Source organism: Sminthopsis crassicaudata, chromosome 2 (assembly GCF_048593235.1).
Source record: "Sminthopsis crassicaudata isolate SCR6 chromosome 2, ASM4859323v1, whole genome shotgun sequence".
In the NCBI taxonomy this organism is placed as follows: domain Eukaryota; kingdom Metazoa; phylum Chordata; class Mammalia; order Dasyuromorphia; family Dasyuridae; genus Sminthopsis; species Sminthopsis crassicaudata.
In genome coordinates, this window is record NC_133618.1 from 282,929,800 (window position 1) to 282,948,828 (window position 19,029).

Consider the following 19,029-nt stretch of genomic DNA (forward strand, 5'->3'; position numbering starts at 1 on the left):
TGAAAATACTATGCTTCAATCCACATTCATTCCCATAATTCTTTCTCTCAATGTGATTGGCATTTTCTATCACCAAAGGAATTGCTTTGAATCACCACATTGTTGAGAAAAGTCAAGTACATTACAGTTGATTATCAAATAATCTTCTTGTTACTATGTACTGGTTCTGCTTACTTCACTCAGCATTAATTCATGTAGGTCTTTCCAGACTTTTCCAAAAGAATTCTGCTCATCATTTCTTATAGAATAATAATATTTCATTGCCTTCAAATACCATAACATATTCAGCCATTCCCCAATTGCTAGGCATTCACTCAATTTCAAGTTCCTTGCCACTACAAAAAGAGCAGCAATTTTTGCACATATGGATCCTTTTCCCCTTTTTATTATCTCTTTGGAATACAGACCCAGTAATGAGAGGGATAGATCAAAGGTTATGTACAGTTTTTATAGTCCTTTGGGCATAAGAACTCTCATCCTTTAAGGGACTCAAAATCAATGAGCACAATTAAGTCCTGAAGTACAGTCTCTGTGTATGCATGTGTATGCCTGTGTGTGTGTGTGTGTGTGTGTGTGTGTATAATTGTGTTGACATAATTAAAAATTTCAAAGATTTTTCAGAATCAAATACATCAACTGCCATTCATTTAATTTAGTTCTATTAAGATATAAAAAAATACATAAAGATTAGGAAGATTAAGTTGCAGAGATACTATTATGCAGTGATTTCCTATATGGTATTCTCTCCTCTAAACTTACCCATTTGTGACCAATAAAGTGATTGAGTGGAAGGAAGGGAGAGATGCAGAGAAAAAGAGAAGGAGAAATAAAGAAAGGAAAAAATAAAGAAAGGGAGAAGGAAGGAAAGAAGGGGAAAAGGAAGGAAGGAAGGAAGGAAGGAAGGAAGGAAGGAAGGAAGGAAGGAAGGAAGGAAGGAAGGAAGGAAGGAAGGAAGGAAAGAAAGAAAGAAAGAAAATAATTTTTGGAATATAGTGTTTCTTTAATAAATAAAATATTATACAGTCCATATATCAACTATGTGAAATTTGAAGTTCCTGTAATTGTTATATTTTACTAATCCCTAAGGAACCCTTCATTCCTTCCTTCATATGGTTCCTTATTGTTTCTTTAAGAATCATAGAGCATTCTTAAAGATGGGGGGAAAATGTATTTCAAATCTATAAAATTGGCAAAGGCATGAAACTCTAAGCTCAAGTCACTTTTTAAGATTTCTGTGAAATCATTTTTACTCACTACAAAATTCTTTGAATTCCTAAAAAACAAATAAAATGAAAAGAGCTTTATATGAACCTTTCCACTATATTAATTCCAGAAAAGTTATTGTTAGTTTTTTTTCCTTCTATACAATCTTATACCTTGTTGCTTGAGATCAAAAGTTTCTCATTATAAATAGATGTATTATGATGTAGACTTCCAAAACAGCAGAAAGTTTGAGGAGCTAAAAAATCCAGCAACCAGGAATATGAAATTATCTCTGACCACATATAATTTAGTTCTTCATTTTCCCAGAAAAAATGAAATGTGTAATATGCAAATTAAATAATACTACATGTCAATATTTGAAAGGAATATCCATTTAACATTAGAAGAGGTTTTTTTTTTTCCTCTCGGGAAGTCTTGTTCATTTATTTTTTGCTACAATTTTTGTTTGTCTCTATTTGTTCAAAACATAATACAATTGTGAGACCAGTGCCTGCTGGCAAAGTTGGAATAGCTGTCAGCAGGAAATGGCAAACTAATAATAAGTGGTGGTAAAATATTTATATTATAGTTTACTAGGGAGCTGAATGCAGTTTTCTATTTCATTACTGCTTGAGGCAGTACATAGTAACATATTTGCGCTCCAAAATGAGTGGATAGAATTCTAAACACTACAGTAACTTATTTTCCAACTATGAGATGAAGACAAAAAAATAGTAATAATAAAGTATTTTAGTAGTTCTAATAGAAGAAATTTTAACTGAAGTACATAGTGTAGTAATTAACACCATCTCACATTCGGTGTTATTAGACACGAGTTTGATGGATCAACCACTTTTGTATGTGGCCTAGTAATTTAGCTCTTACTCATAATTTTCAATAACAGTGCTATTCATGCAGAGGGAGGGGTGGTCTTAAGCCACCAGAGTACTCTGAGGTATGGTGATGTTCAAGTACAACACTGTGTTTATGTACTCCCCAAAGTGTATCAAAGCTCAGATCCCCAGAAATAAAAGAAAAGTCAAACAAAACAAGCATTAGACTGCGTAAAATAAGGTATGGACAAGGCAAACAGGTGAGGCATTGTCTAGGTGGCTAAGGTAGATCAATATCTATTCTTGCAAGCCAGAAATCCTGCCTGCTTTCCTCTGGCACTATGCAGATCATCTTACGACGTGCAGACAGACTGTCGCCTAAATCCAACTGACAGACAACCTATTTCACCCCTGCAAAAATCATACCCATCTTCATTCTTTGTGGTTCACTGGGGGAGAAAATGTATAAATGCCAACATAAAATAACAACTGATTAGGCAAGGAAAATGGCATCAGGCTTCAACCTCCTTGATTTAGTGTATTAATTATGGTAGAACAGCCACCAAATCTGGTTTTCAATCCATTCAATGGGCTAGAGGGATGGTATGTATGTGTACAAGAGTACAAATGTTTGTGTGATTCCACATATACTCTCTCTCTCTCTCTACATACACACACACACACACACACACAGAGATGTGTAAAATTATATCTATCACACATGTGTGGGTCTATGAAAGGATAGAGAAGAAAATGGATTGAGAGTATATATATATATACATATATATGTGTGTGTGTGTGTTTAAATATATGCATATGCACACATAATATTTAATACATGTAAATGCATCATGTACCAGAAGATTGAAAATAGTATTTATGAGATTTACAAATGTAGAGCAATTACAAATGTAATGCCAGGTTATCCTTTAAATTGAGCTATAGATTTAACAGATGACATAAAGATTGGAAGTTGAAGTTTGTGTCATCAAGTTGTCATTTTCTTATAAACTGCAATCTTATACCTTACTTTAAAATATCTTTTTTTTCCTTGAAAAAAAAGTTTTAATTCTAAAGAGAGAAATAAAAATATTTTAACTCAGAAAAAATTGAGTGTATGGTTTTTAAAATTTTAGTATAATCTTTAAATGCATTAAACTGTTAATCAAAAATGAACAGTAGGAAACTGCAGAAACTTTCTTATAGACAATTTCATGGGTAAGGAACTCCATTTTTTAAAATGTCGATTTTATAAGATCATTTATCCTGCTTTCTAGATTTAAGAGAAAGATTGGGTACCCAACACTTACTGCAGTAGCAGTATTATTTTACTAAATACATTTATTTAAGGGCACAATTACACCAAATGTTAATTCAGCTGAGATTACCCAAGAAAAAAAAAAAGATGTAGGCTATTTTGCTAATTCTGGTTTATAAGCTTTAGTAGGAGTTTCTTCTAGCTTTGTTTTATTGAAACTAATATAGTCTTAATTGTAAGTCCTTATTTCATATACAAAAGCATGTACATTTCATTCTATTCATACTTTCTTTTTTTAAAAAATTCCTATTGTTTTCAATTCTAAACAAATTAGTAAAAAAAAAATTAAAACACCTCAAAAACTCAGTGGCAATTAAGTTTAACATTCACAATTGAAATTTTCTCTAAATTCTTATTTTAAAGGTGGTAAAACATTCTGTCTTAATCTCTAAAGTGGAAAAGGTCACCTTTTGTAGACTGATGCATATCATATCTCTGAGTAATAAGAACAAGAATGTTTTCTTCACTGTTCCTTCTGAAGTTAAACTTATATTGTAACCATTTTTCCCTCTGCTTTCCTTTTTATGATAGAGGAAATGTAATTTACTTGTCAGATTGAAATGTTTGATATAAATCTTTATCCTTTGTTTCAAACAAGTATTTCTGAAACACTATATTATAAACAACTGGCATGTTTAATTAAACAACTACTTTATTCCCAACTGAACAAGAGGGTATGATTATATTAATTTAATAGCAAGACATGTGACCACGTTTTAAAGAAAACATTTTCAACTCAACAAGAAGGTATGATTATATTAATTTAAAAGCAAGACATGTGATCAGAATTTAAACAAAATATTTTAAGTCTCTATCTTCACAAATATAAAAATAAATTTTTATAAGTTTAAAATTAATATGATATACAGAATATTACTTCACATTAAAATATCTTCTTCAAATTACTAATTGACAAGCAAAGCAACATTAAAAAGTCATTTAGCAGTTTACTATAATGCTGGAAATTTATTTCAGATAAACAATTGTAATCTTGTCAAAGCATCCATTTTGCATATTTCATTGATTGCTTTTCATAGCTACAAGTTAACAGACTTGAAATGCTTTATTAGTCCTATTTTCTGAAATAAGACAATATGCTGAGACAAATTCAGCAGATAAAATATTGAACAAAATAGAATTATTAGTTATTCTTGCATGGCAGAATTACTGTTAAAATTAAATGAAAACAAAGTTCTGTGATCCTTTAAAACTCATTAGTCAACTAAGAAATAAAAATAAAATTTCATTTTGCAAAGTTTCATATATGAAGGCATCATTTTTCTGTTTACCACAAATAATCTGCATTTTATCTCATCAACTCACTTTTAATAACTTGTGAGAACAATGTATATTTTAAAATGAGTTTCTGACCTAAGCAGAACAGGGAGCTATTTTAAGAAACCTGAATTGTTATGATCCCAATTATCTGTGTTTATATTTGTTTATTTAGGTAAACAGATGAAACATTTCTGATCCAGATGTGACAATTTCAGTGCTGTCATTTACCTTGCAAGGATCATAGGATTTTTGCTTTTATCACATTCCCCTGAGTACTTTCATGTTTTCATTATAAACTAGTAGTTGAGAAAACATGTCAGATGTGAAGCACAAAATCCACCATGCAGCAAACATGGAAAAATGCAACAACTGTTTTGGAAGCAAATGTCTTAAAGTCAACTTACACAAAATCTTCAGTGACTTGCCAATGAATCTTAATTAGTATGTAAGTTGTATTATCACTTGATTTCAAATGCTTAGGAAAAAGTTTTCTGTTTTGACTTGTATATTACCAATGGTTAAAAACAAGTTATTTTGGCATAGACACAAAATCTTATTCCAAAATGTAGATATACTGTCCACTTTATGTGGGGGGGGGGGGAAATTTAAGGAGAGAAATATGCAATTTATGTACCTATTGAAATGATTGAACAGCAAAAACAAAAATGGTCATTCAAGAATATCTCAAGCACTTAGAACTTTAATAACTAACCCACTATTTTAAATTCCTACATAAATGAAATCACATTTTAGTTAGTAATCCAGATATACTAATTAATAACCTATATGACTAAATAAATAAAAACTTAGAAATTGTTATAGATGTTTCTTTTTAGAGGAGTAGCTGTAAAATGGATATTTTAGAATTGTTACTTAATAGTCAACTTCACTGAAACTGCATTTCAAAAAGGCTAAAAAAACCTTTTAAATCATCAAGTGTAATTATTGTATTTAATTCTTGAGAGTAAATAAAAGAATACAATTACATCAAAAATGATCAACATATATAAATATTTAGCAAGTTCTCATGGCAAACTTGGCACTGACCAAAATGTTATAAATATCAAAAAAGGTGATGACAGAAAAAGACAATGATAATAGCTGTATGAAGATGAACTATGTGCTACTACTATTTACACAGCACAAAAAACACACCCTGTTTCCATCTATCATCATTAAGACATTTCATATTTTAGATAATAATATATTACCTGTTCATTGCAATTTGGAAAAGTATATAAGAAAAGTGATTTCCTATGCACTTTTTATATGCAATTTCATTTTGTGCTATAGAATAATTATTTGCAAAAATATTTGCAATTAATAACACACCAAAAAAAACCCCACCAAATGTTATAAAGGTCATGTGGGATTCAAATGAAGAGATAAGGGAAGACACTCCTAACTTATCTCTTTGTGATGGTGGGAAGTCCACAGATATTATACATTGCATATTTTTTCAGACTCTCAATATTTTGCTCAGTTGTGCTGATTTTTCCCCTCTTCAAAAATATGCTATTTATCATATAGGATAACCCTTAGGGAGGAAGAGGTGAAGGAATATATGGAATAGTATGGAGTTGTAACAAACAGAAAATAGCAGCTAAACTTGTGACATGTTTTTTTTTTTTTTTAAGAAAAGAAAATATTTGCAATCATAATCTTTCTTTTATGTGCTTTACTTGTTTCCTTATTAAGTAGAAAACTTTATTTGTCTAATCATAGAAAACAAAATTATTCAAATATGCATTATTTTGAACTTTTTAATATCTTCTAATTTGCAGGAAGACCATTATATAAACAAAAGGTGCAGCTATGTACTGAACAAAGAAGTAGTTTGAAAACATGAGATTTTTCAAAGATTATTAGTTTTATAACAGCTAAAATGAGAAAGTGTTTGAATATATTATTTCCAGAATGCCAGCATTTAATTTCATCTGTGCATTAAAATGGTCACTTAAAATACATTTTAATGAGTGTCATATACCAAATATAATTATTTCTTCAACATAAATTTATTTTAAATGCAATATTTTTATTTTAATGAAAGATACAAAAACCAATGATGCTAATTTTACATGTGATTTAATTATGAGATATTATTAAAATGTTAGCACCTATCTAAATAATGCAGAAAAAGTTCAGACTCATCTTAGAAGGGAGTAGATAATGATATGGATCATATTTTTTCCTACTAAATTGTTGACTCACAGACTAAATTTGAGGAGAAATGAAGTATGATTTTTAAGTCAAATCAACACAACTCCATCTCTTGGTTTACAGAAAGAAATAATCAAGGAAGTGTCATAAAAAAGAGTATGTGTGTGTGTATGTGTGTATGTATGTATCTATGCATATTCTTTTTCCTAGATAAGATTCCCTAAAGAGAATTCTATGCCAAATATCTGTATATCTCCAATTTGCAAATGTTCTCTCTCCTATACATATGTAGTTTGTGATTTCATGTGATTTTCTCCTGATGATTTCATATTTATATGGTTTAGAAAATATGTTCCTCAAAATTGCAATAGCACCTATGTAATATATAAGAAAACTGAGGCTCATGTAGGTTTAATATGTCTAATTGAAGAAAACATAAAAACAACTCTGTTTTAAATGTTATTTGACTCAACCCACAGCTCTATAAGAGTTAGAGGGATTCATGGTTCATTTAACCCAGTCAACTGTTCTCTTAAATTTTATTTTTTAAAAACTCTTTTTGAAAAAAAAAATCTTAATTTTTTTTAAAAAAAGGAAAATTGAAGAGAAGTGAAATATAGGTTAGGCAATTTAGTCCTAATGAATAGAAAACAATATAATGGCTGAATACAGAATTCCTACTCTCCATTTACATCTAGTATCCCAGTTATTAAAGTGAAATACTGGAATGATTTCAGGGAACTGAATTCTATAACAGACTCCATTATTGGCTATTGTAATATTTTACCTGACCATTCTCCTTACATGTTGTTGCCCCAGTGTTACTTTCTAGAAATGGCTGCTGACAAATAAAATTATGTTTATTATTCTTTCCTCATATGAGAGGCAAGGAGGGAAGCAAATGACTTGGAGAAGATTAAGTTATACTCTAATGCCTAACTTGAAATTGGGTGATTCTGGATTTTTGAAGATTATGCAATTAGAGTACATATTCTAGCAAGCTAGAAAGGTGTTAACTTTGGACTCAGGCAGAGTTAGACTATGTATCACTTATCCAGATTAGTTCAATTCAGAAAGGGTTCATTTTCAGAAAATAGACTACTAAGTGATTCTCTTTTCTGATCTTTTTTGACTGCATAACTAAAGAATTGTATACTCATGTATGGGAGAATCATGACCTATATCACTGAAGGGAGTAACCATACAAGTGAAATAAAAGTTTCTTTGAATTAAATATGAAATAGGAATAGGATAACCACATTACTGAGTAATACATCTTAGCCTATCCTTCAACTGAGAGAGTGATGATCTTAATATTCACAGAGGCCAATCTCTGTATAAAATTATTAAACTAATACTTAGTAGTAGCATATAGTTCATCAAAACACATGGGCCCCAAGATATAACTAAGGTAAGATCGTGAAGGAAGAGGCTACCACCAAATAAACTATTTAAGCTCACTTCAAGATCAATATGGGCTCTCTCAAGATTTTTCATCATTCATATACTATTCTAAATTCAGAATAGGATCTGGGACAAGAGCCCAAAAGTAATTTCTTTCTTCTAGACAAAATCAAGAAGACCAACTGCATGCAGCATGGGAGGTACCAAATGCAATAATGAGTGTATAGTAAAACTATAGAAGAAAGACTCCATAACTGTAATAACTTTGAAAAGTGTTCCAAAACCCAAGTTCAGAGAGACAGAAACAAGCACCTTTTGCTTTTTTTTTTTTAATTATCTCATCTTTGAAAACAGTGAGGAAAGTACAATGAATTTATGACATACAACAAATTGAAACAATGATAGTAGTGGACCACACAGTTTAATAAAGAGACTCTGAAAAATGATCAAGGGAGAAAATTATTCAGAGAAAAACATTCAGGCCACCTAGTAAAATAATGTTGAATAGGTTTTCTCAGGTGCATGTGCAACAGGAATGGAGGAAGTTTCTTTTATTCCCTGAATGAACTTTCTGTCTGCATCCAAGTAGTTTCTTCTGTGTTGAAGTTCCTATCTGTCCATACCTTTGACTCATGAGGAGAACCAATGTGAAGAAGAGGTATCCTTTGATGGGAAGTGAATAATTATACCATCATCCATCATAGTTCTGACCAATGGAGAATCTCTGAGAATAAAAAAAAAAAAAAAAAAAAAAAAAAAAAAAACAACGCACAAATCAATACAAAGAAGATTTACTAAAACATCATTAAAATGGAAATAATTTGTTAAAATTAGGCAAAAAGAAAAACTAGAATAAAAGGATGCATAATGTGTAGTCATATTGTTAATAAATAATATTGGTTAAAATAATTACTTTTGTTTTATTGTCATAACTATAATTACATGAAGTAAAAATAATGTAAATAAAAAGATCACTACAATAAGACCTGAATTAGTGACTTTTAGAAAGCAGTATTATCTCAAAATCTGCAGTATTTTAAAGAAGTAAACACATATGAAACTAATTATTTCTAAATTGTCCTATGAAAATACTGAAAGGCATAAAGACCAATATGATAGAAATAGAATTAAAGGGAAGGATAAAAGCAAATATTATGAGGGAAAATTCTTAAAGCTGAAAAAAAAATTTCTTCCAATTGGGTTTCTTAATGAATCATCTGGGTCACTTAAAATGGACAGGCCATAGAAAACCCAAGTAAGTGGTTAGTTCTGTCATATCTTGGTTTAGTTGCCTCTTTCCTACTGTCATAGCAAAAGAGCAGCTTAGATCAAGAAAGAAAACAAAAGTGTGGATAAGAATAATATAATGAAGCAAAAATAAAACTGAACACAGTGCAAAGATAAATTTTGTATAATCAGAGATTGGCCCATGATTTATATTTCAAGGAAAGGAACTGATGTGATTTTGGAACTCCTTTCTGTTGATAACTTTGGCTAATAAGAGGAATTTTGATTATGAAGATTCAAACATGACTAAAAAATAACTGCACAACAATTCTTAAATTTTTTAAAAGAAGTTCTGTATCAGAGGGAAAAATATAGTCTGTACCATGTTTGTAGTTTTTATTAATTTGTAGGGATAAAAAAATTTAAGTTTGAATAAACTTAAAATTTGGAAGTTTTCATTTTTAATAGTAGGAAACTCAGGGGAATAAGGTACTAGTCATTTTTCACTGACCTTAAGGAAGATGTAAAAATACGATACCTACTTTTCATTTCTTCAACAGAGCACTGGTTTATTTTTTCAGGAGCAATGATATAAATTAAAGCAAAAAATTAAAAGCTTTTCCATGTCTTGCCTTTGGTGCTTCCAATCAAGGAACTCTTGTGGACTTCCATCCAGTTTGCCAGGTAGCACCTGTATTGCCTGCAAAACATCTGTGAAGCACACAGTATCAGCCAACTGTTAGTCAAGGATCATTTCCCTTCAAAGTGATTGATGATCCACTGCTAAAACAGCTTATAAAAATAACTTCTCTTTAGAAAAGGTGCTACACAGTTTTCAAATATATCTCACCATTCCTGCTGGCTTAATGCATGTTTGAAAGTTAATTTCTCATTAATATTTAAAGAAATGCTTTCAGAACAAGTTTCAATAATCCATTACATTTCAGAGATAAAATATTATTGGCATTATTTTCATTTCCATTGCTAGAAATGATAACGTCCAGGACTGGCTTTTAAAACTGTTAATGAGCCCTGGCAATGTGAAAAAGAGATGGATTAGGTAGATGTAATGAGATATGATTAAAGGGTGCAAGCACTGAAGGGTGTTGGAGAAATTCTTTTCAGAAAGAGTATAATTAGTGTCTGATAAAAGTACTTAGTAGATAAGATTTTTGAAGAAGAGAGGTTAAGATAAACACATACCATATGACAGACCTGCTTAATTTTTCGCCTTTCGTTCTCTTACATTCTCAATAATATGTTGAAGTTTTATACATAAATAACGTTTGTCGAATACTTGATGAAATTCCACCAGACAATTAGAGTGTTTTAATTGCCAAACACAGAGAGCAGAAAATGTGTTGAAACATCTTATTCCATCCTCAGTGTACATTTCTTTGTTGATTTATGTAATACAGCTAATAATATGCAACCTACCCTGATTTTAAACAAACAAATGAACTTTACAAAGCAAGCCTTCCATAAGTTGCTTAGCAACTCTGAAGGCACAATTTATTACATTAAGAAATAGTGCTTAGATGATAAGGACTTCTCTAGAAAATACCTAATGGAAACACAGACCTATCAAATGGAAAGAATTATCATATGAAATTCTACTTTTTATGAAGTCTTAAAAGCCCAAAAGAGTTACTACAACTTTCAGTTATATCTTGGTTCTACTGAGTCAATGATTTATTATTGCAGACCTCTTGGAGGATGAATGAATGAATTTGCCATTGTAGACTCCAGTTCTCTTAACTTTAACTTGAATGTGTTCCATTCACAGTTTCAGACTATACAGTTATCATTGAGCTTAGGCTATTCTTAAACCCTCAGTCACATAACCATCTGACAGATAAATTCAGTATATAAAATAAGAAAACTTTAAATGTGAACAGTAGCCACATAGCCACATTTTCTCATAAAAAACACACATATTTATATATACCTACATACAAAATTTTATAATGTCTTTAAAAAAATAATTACCATGATTTTTAATATATTCTTCCCCTTAGTATCACCAGTGAACATTTTCTTGTAATGAAAAAAATTCAAAATCAACTAAAGCAATAATTTCATCAACATCATAGGCAATGTTTCATCCAGCCACCAAAAATCATCATTTCAATTAATCAAAGTTTGACTTCCCTTTGCCATTGTTTCATATTATTACATTATTGCAATCATTGTGGATATTGTTCTTTTGATTCTTTTTACTTTTCTCTGGATCAGTTCATATCATTCTTCCTTTAGTTCACTGAGTTATACTCAGTTTCTTATGGCATAATTGCATTCCATTATTGTAATATACAACTCTTTGTTCAAATATTCTTCAATTACAATAACCAATGGAATTTATATAAGATGTCCTTAGGCATGGATGATATGGTGAAAATTATGATTGGTTCTTAAACTACTTGAAAAGCTATTGCTACATTATCTATGTATAATTTTTCTCTAATAAGTAACCCATTTGCCCAAATCACTGTGTTTTGTTAGCAATAAAAATATTCATGTTCTTTTTATTTAAAAACTCTATTTTCTGAATGCCTAGCACTCTAAATCAGTGTTTCTTCATCTGTTTCATGGAACCTAAGAATTCCACAGTTTATGTCTAAAGATTCATGGGAGTTGAGGTGGGCAGTTGTGGAAGGAAGAAATTTTTAAGTTGTGTTTGGTCATTGACTTTCTGGTTCAATACAACTAGCAAGCAGAGAATACAGTGCCAGGCAGAACACAAAATAGGACATGATTCTACAATCCCAAAAGATTTGGAAAACAGTAGTAAGAAATAAAAGAACTTAACATGGAGATTTTTTTTTTCATTTCACTACTTGGCATCCTAGAGATAAAGGTAAAAGTAAGTATTAAATTAAGAAAACTTCAATATAATCAAAAATTTTACTTATCCCCCTCCTTTTTTATTTAGAGAATTAACCCCTATACCATATAGAGATAAGAACTGCCTTGGATAATCTCTGTTCAAGTATAAGATAGTATGGTACATTGGAAGAAAGTTGCTTTTGCATCCAAAGAGTCCATATTTTAATGATGTATCTGTTACTACCTGTGTGGCTTTGGAAAAGTTAATTAAACTTTCTGGATCTCAGTTTCTTCATCTGTGAAATTAGGATGTTAAATTAGATTTTTTTCGAAAGTCGCTTCTATTTCTAAACTCCATGGTCATAATACTAACAGAAGAATGTTCTCATTTTAAAAATAATGCTATGGTATTGTTTATAATAACTTGCAGTCACTCACACTACCTTTCACCTTTCTCTTTCTGACTCATAAATACCCATAATTCTCATGGAAAATAGGCAACCATTAACATGCCACACCAGAGTTCTACTGAACAGTCTTCCACCATCTTAGGGAAAATTTCTATGGAACTATCCACAGAAAACTTCCAAAGATACCTACAATAAGAAAATGTTTCCCTGAATACATATTTTCTCTTAACAAAATTATTTCCTCAGTCAAAGCACCTTTCCCCCTAAATATTACTTCATTTCTTAGAGCTTCTGGTGACATATTTCTCAACAATAAGACATCATAAGAAATTTAATATGTCCAAAAATTGAGGGCAATATCTATCAAACATGAACACCTTTATCATTTCCTAGTATTATAAATTCTACTAACATATCCCAATTCCCTAGGCTAAATGTTTGGAATCTTTTTTCCCATGTTTCTCTTACTATGTCTCTCATGTCCAGTCCAAAATTTAACATCTCATTATTTCTCTGAAATATCTCTCAATTTTACCCTTTCTTTTTGCATTTCTGTAGTCATAGTATTCTCTCTATGATGGAGTAGTAAATCAAGGATATTCTTATATACCCTAAAATTTGGACAGCTTTGCACTTCTTACATGATAGTTGTTCACAGAAGCAGCAAACAAGGGAAAATGAGGTATCAGGGTCAAATGATGTGGGAAAAATGTACTAGGGTTCATAATCATACAATCAATCCCTAAATCCTCCATTCATCCCCATAACCACAGTACCATTATTCTTTTGGTACTTCCTCACCTATTTCTAAAATACTTGTTTTAGTCTACCTTTTTATAATATCTTTTCCCATTTAAAGATGTCATTTATTTTTATTTTATGTCAAGTTCATCCATATAAAAATATATGGGGAGGAGAAAAAAAAAAGTATGATTTAACTCAGAATTCTATACTTCCTAGGGATGGCTCAGACAGCAGCTAATTCTCTAATACAGAGTCTCACTGTCTCATCTTTAGACCATACAATCTTCTATTTTCCAGTCAGGGATTCCAGTCAGTTTCCAGTCTCTGCTCCAGTTCATCTCCTATGCCAGTATTAGAACCACCATCAAAATGATTAGAATCATTACAGATATTATCATATAAAAGAAAGATTGAGGAATTTGAGTTTAAAGACTAGGGCTCAGGGTTTTTCTATTTAGTAAGGCATATGACATTGAGAAAATTCTTTAACTTTTGTTAAAGTTATGTTAAAGTTTCTTCATCTGCAAATGAAGGAGTTTCATTAAATAATCTCTGAGTTCCCTTCCAGTTCTAAATTTATGGTCCTAATTCAACATTCTACTTAATAAGTGATGTCTCTAGCTGATATTTAAGGGTCTCATGACCCAAAGTTACCAATAACCATTCTCACAATTCCTCACCTCCTTTTACCCATATGTCTCTTCCTTCAAAACCCACACCAAAATCATAAGCCCATGATAATTAATTTCACCCTCTTCCTTGATCAATTATATACTTTGAACTACCTCAGAATTATTATATTCACTAGATATTTTAATTTCTAGTCACTTTCCCATCCATTTCCAAAAAGTATTTGTCTTTTATATATGCCTTCTAGATCACAGCTAGCTTTAAGAAGAGACTGTGTAAATTTGTTTTCTCTCTCTAATACTACCTACTACTACCATGAAGAAGAATAAGTACAATAACAACAATAATAATATACTTTCCATTTCAACATCTTTTATGAAATTCAAACTGTTTTTACACCTGTTGGTCAATTAATCAATCTAGTACCTCATTTTGTCTTCATACAACAATCCTAGGAGGCATATAGATTACTTTATTATTGTCATTTTACTATGAGAAAAAGCAAAGACCAAGTTTAATTTATTATAGTTAACATGTGCTATACTTACTCAATATGCTGTAATGCTGGCTCACTAAATCTAGCACATATACATACTCATATATATGTCTGTATGTGTAAATATGTATATGTATATGCATATAAGCCAGAAATTTCCTAGCTGTTAGAAAGTTCCAATGAAAATATAAATGTTTAATTACAATGAATGAGTTGTATAGATGAATTTAGAATAAGGAAGGTGAAAAAAAGAGAGAGGAAAGTAAGAGTTGGTCAACTATTTCTTGGACTAATTGGCCTCTGGAAAAGGACATTTCAGAACAAATATTTTCTGTATTAGAGGGTACCGAACTAGCAGTATAATAAATCAGGGCATTTAAATTGAAGTAAGCATAAAAAGGCATCCCAAGGACTACAACTTGCTGATAATTTCCCAGATTCCAATCTATGAACATTTTACTAAAAGATATAATGGAAGATTTGGGGATTTGGAATTAGGGTATGTGGGTTGGAATCTCAATTGTTCCATAAAATATGACCTTCAACTAGGTTTCATTTTCCTTATCAATAAAAAAATGAGGGAGTTGGTTTAAGATGGTGTCTAAGGTTTCTAAATTATCAATCCTATGATTAAATCATCAAAATGTCAAATGTTTTCATTTTTTCCTCTCTGAATTTCCTAGAACAAAGAAATAATTAAAGTATCAAATGAAAAAATCCTCTCATAAGCAAAAGAGTACAGATTTGCCTCTGGCTAATACCTATCTCTGGTACCTTGCACCAAAAGACTATATGATATTGATTTGTAGTGTCTTCTACAATGGCCAGCTGATTAAAAGGAGGCCATTTTTGTTGAAGTCTTTATTTCAAATTGTATCCTGAACCTCAGAAAATGAACAGCTCCAAAATAGTATTCTTCCACTCCTCCACCCTCCTTGATGGACAAATAATAGGATTGGAGGCCCAGGACATTTTTGTTTATTTGTAAAAAACACCATGTTAAAATATTCTCTAGCTAGTGAGCTCTCCATTAACAGTACTCATAGGAAGGCACAGCTAGAGTGGAATAGGCTACATAAAGACAAAAACAACAGCTAATACACCTATAGCATTTTAAAGATTTACAAAGTGCTATAAAAAGTATATCGTTTGTCATTTGACCTTTATAACTATCCTGAGATAGGTACCAGTGCTATTATTATTTCCATTTTTTAAAATGAGGAAATTCATATTCAGAGAATTTAGGGTTTTCCATGATTGTACAGATGGCAAGCTCCAAATTTCAATCTCTGTGGCTTACATTCCTTACCCCATAACACAATGATGTTTTTATACACAAATATATCCATTTAATAATAAGTTTAATTCTTCAGGAAAAGAAGCACTAAGGATGCTGAGAAATTGGAAAATGAAGTCCAAACTCTCTCAGGTTCAAGAGCTTCTTCAAGCAAACCACTTTTTACAAAATTTATAAAAACATTCCTTGAGTGGATATGTGAAAGGAGGGGTTGCCAGCCCAAGATAAAAAGATTGCCTATAGACTTTGGAGTGACCCTAATGAACTGACCAGCTGATGGGTGGATCAAATCCTATCTTTAACTTTTGAGTTTCCTTTCCCTCCACATTAGCCTTCCAGATCTGTCTCAGGCTTTTTGCTTGGAGAGAAAATCAAAGCTAGCCATTCCCTGGTGGAACCTAGAAGGTATATTCCTATATTGATTAGTTTTATTTTACCTGTAATTCTCCACTGGCCCCAACCTTCCCCAAATATACCTACAGTGTGCACGGATACATACACACAGGGAAACACATACTGTTAACTTAACGTAAAGCGGATAGGGGATCACAAGAGAATGTAGTGCAAGCTGGACATCAAAAAGTTCAAGAACTTAAGGAGATCTAAAACGTATCCTTTCTTGTTGCTGCTTATTTGAAGGTTTTTGCTTTTGTTATATTTTGGGTGGTTTTTTTTTGGGGGGGGGGATGAGCTATGCGAATGGGGAGCCACTCTTTAATAACAGTCTGTTTCTTGTTAGACGTGTTTCTGTGGGCACAGCTCTTTATGCTGGGGCTACCCTAGTACCCTTCTTATTCCCTGGGAGATCATTAAAAACATTTGTCCCGACAGTCCGGAGCGCCAAGCCTTTGGACTTGAATTAAAAATCTTTGTTTGGATCTGGTTCTTTCAGAGACACCCAAGGTTCAGCATACATATTATCAGTCACAGAGAATCCAGAGTACTTGGGGGCCGGGAGGGCCGGGGAGCGTGAGGAGGAGCGCGGGGCTGGAGGATGGTTGCAGCCGGAATCCGGCGTTCAGAAAGAGACTGAGGAAGGGAAAGTGTCCGCAATTTTCACTTCTGTGTAAAGGAGATATAAATCTTAGATGGGGCAGGACTGGAAAGTCTAAAGAAAAGTCTGATTCTGTGTCTCTATCTTTCTCTGTCTTTCTCCCTCCAGTATCCTCCCCCCAAAACACACACACACACACACACACACACACACACACACACACACACACACACACACACACATATATTCACACTTCCTGGCCTACTCTTCTCTCTCCTTCCTTTCCCTTCTCTTCCCAAATTCCTACAGTAAACTGGTTAAGAATCCCAGCATCAATCAAGAAAAGCCATCTTCCCTTTAGGTTATACTGGGGGGGGGGGGGTGAGGGGGAGAAAGGAAGGATGGAGAATGTTGTTAAGAGGAAAAAGGTTTACTTTAAGAGGTGAAAGAAACAGAATTTCTTGTTGATTTTAAAATAAAATTTTAAAACATCCCTCTTGTTCAGATTTTCTCCCAAAGGCGTGGGAGGAAAAATGTTTGGGTTTGGCGCTGACAGTAAATAGATCTTGACAACATGTTTTGTGTGATCATTTTTATCTCCCTTCTTCCCCACCAGATCGTTGACCGTTGCTGGGGCTGGGGGGTGGGGGTGGAGATTGGACTGTGGCACCAAGAAAAAATGAGCCTCTATGTATCAAGGAAAGGAATTCGTGAGTTTATTCCCGTTCTCCACACTCTCTCCTAGCACTGCACTCACGGATACAGATTCCCCTATAAGGAACTAAGGATGGAATAAAGACTTCAGTGCAATTTTCCAGGGTTTAATCTAGGATAGCTTCACCCACGCAAATCCTAGTCCTCCCCCCTAAACACCCACATTCACAAAATAAACATCAAAGAAACCTGAAAATATTAAGAATCAAATCTGAATTTAGACTAGGTTTAGAGAACCAGGTTGGGGGTGAGGGTAGAAAAGAAACAAATAAACAAAACTCAGTTGTGTTCATGTACACGTTTCCTGTGTGGAACAAAAAAGTCCCACCATCAGCAAAAGAAGTCTCTTCCTCCAAAATAGCAGTCGAAGAGGAGAGATTAGAATATGCATAAATTCCTTCATTTTCATTCCTAGGAAGCTCGATTTCCGGCAGATTTGTTTTGAAACTGCTCCTTTAGTCCCAACCCCTGAGCAGAATTTTATCTAACCCTCTCTCCCCATGACCATGCATAGCACATAGTAAGCACTCAATAGAAGTTTGTTAAATTTGAATCGAATTTCCCATGACTCAACAAAGATTATGGTTTTTTTTTTTTTCTTCCTATTTTCAGAGCTCTGCTCTGCACAAACCTCCAGGAGGAAGACTCCAGTAGAAATATCATTCAACCTCACCAGGACTCCTCTTCCCGCCTTCTAACTCCTCCCTCTCCCCTCCCCCTCACTCCCGTTCACATTTTGTTTGTAAACCTGAATTAATTCTTGGAGCTGTAGCTTAAGGTTATGTTTTAGTTGTTTGGGAACTGAAACTGTAAGATTCCCATTTGCTTTTGAAATAGACATTTCATAACTAAACTTATGTAGTAATACTCTAGGGTACAAGTTAATCATAGGCTCTTACAGATACACAAGAAATGCCACTCTCTCACTCCCCCATCTCATCCTCGCCTCCTCTGACACTCTTTTGGTTATACCTTCCTCAAACTCTCCTATTCTAAAACAAATTGAGTGGGTAGGTGGGTGGAGGAACACTAATCCTCTTTAAAGGAGGCTTAGTTGTTGAACATAGTAAATACTATTCTAACTTTACTTGGCGTTTTCCCATCTCCTCTCTGGGGTATCAGTCTTTTAAGACTCTTCACATTACCACTAGCATCATAAGATAGGATTAGTGCAACTTTTTTTTCGTCTTTGCCATATTTGCATCGAGAAACCGTCAGTGTTACTTTTAAAAGTTCTCTTTCAAAGTTTGTTTTTTTTTTTTTAATTGAGTAACGGGAACATAAAAATCCACTGTGCTCTTTCTATTTATAATTATATTTCATTTTTTATTGTAACGTGGAGATGAATTTGAAGGGATGAATTTATCAAATCTCAATTTATTGGGAGCTTTGAAAAAGACCCTAAACACACGATAATATCTACAATAAAAAAAAAAAAATGTGGCTCCTCACTCCCATTATTCATAGAAAAGAGACTGAAGAAGGTTTCAAGCAA

At 32.5% G+C, this 19,029-nt stretch overlaps 1 protein-coding gene across 5 annotated transcripts in view; it reads right to left on the reverse strand.

Annotated features, from left to right (window-relative positions):
• Positions 1–4,300: 4,300 nt before the first annotated feature.
• Positions 4,301–19,029, reverse strand: part of FOXG1 (forkhead box G1) — a 32,663-nt gene continuing 17,934 nt past the window's right edge. For 2 of the 5 annotated variants that reach the window (XM_074289597.1, XM_074289598.1), the window contains exons 2-3: positions 10,056–10,134; positions 4,301–8,920 (exon numbers count right to left, since the gene is read on the reverse strand). The gene's annotated coding sequence lies outside the window, so the exon portion shown is untranslated. Of the gene's footprint in view, positions 8,921–9,074; positions 10,135–19,029 lie in introns of those variants that run through there. The other 3 variants (XM_074289595.1, XM_074289596.1, XR_012486429.1) reach the window with 3 other exon arrangements.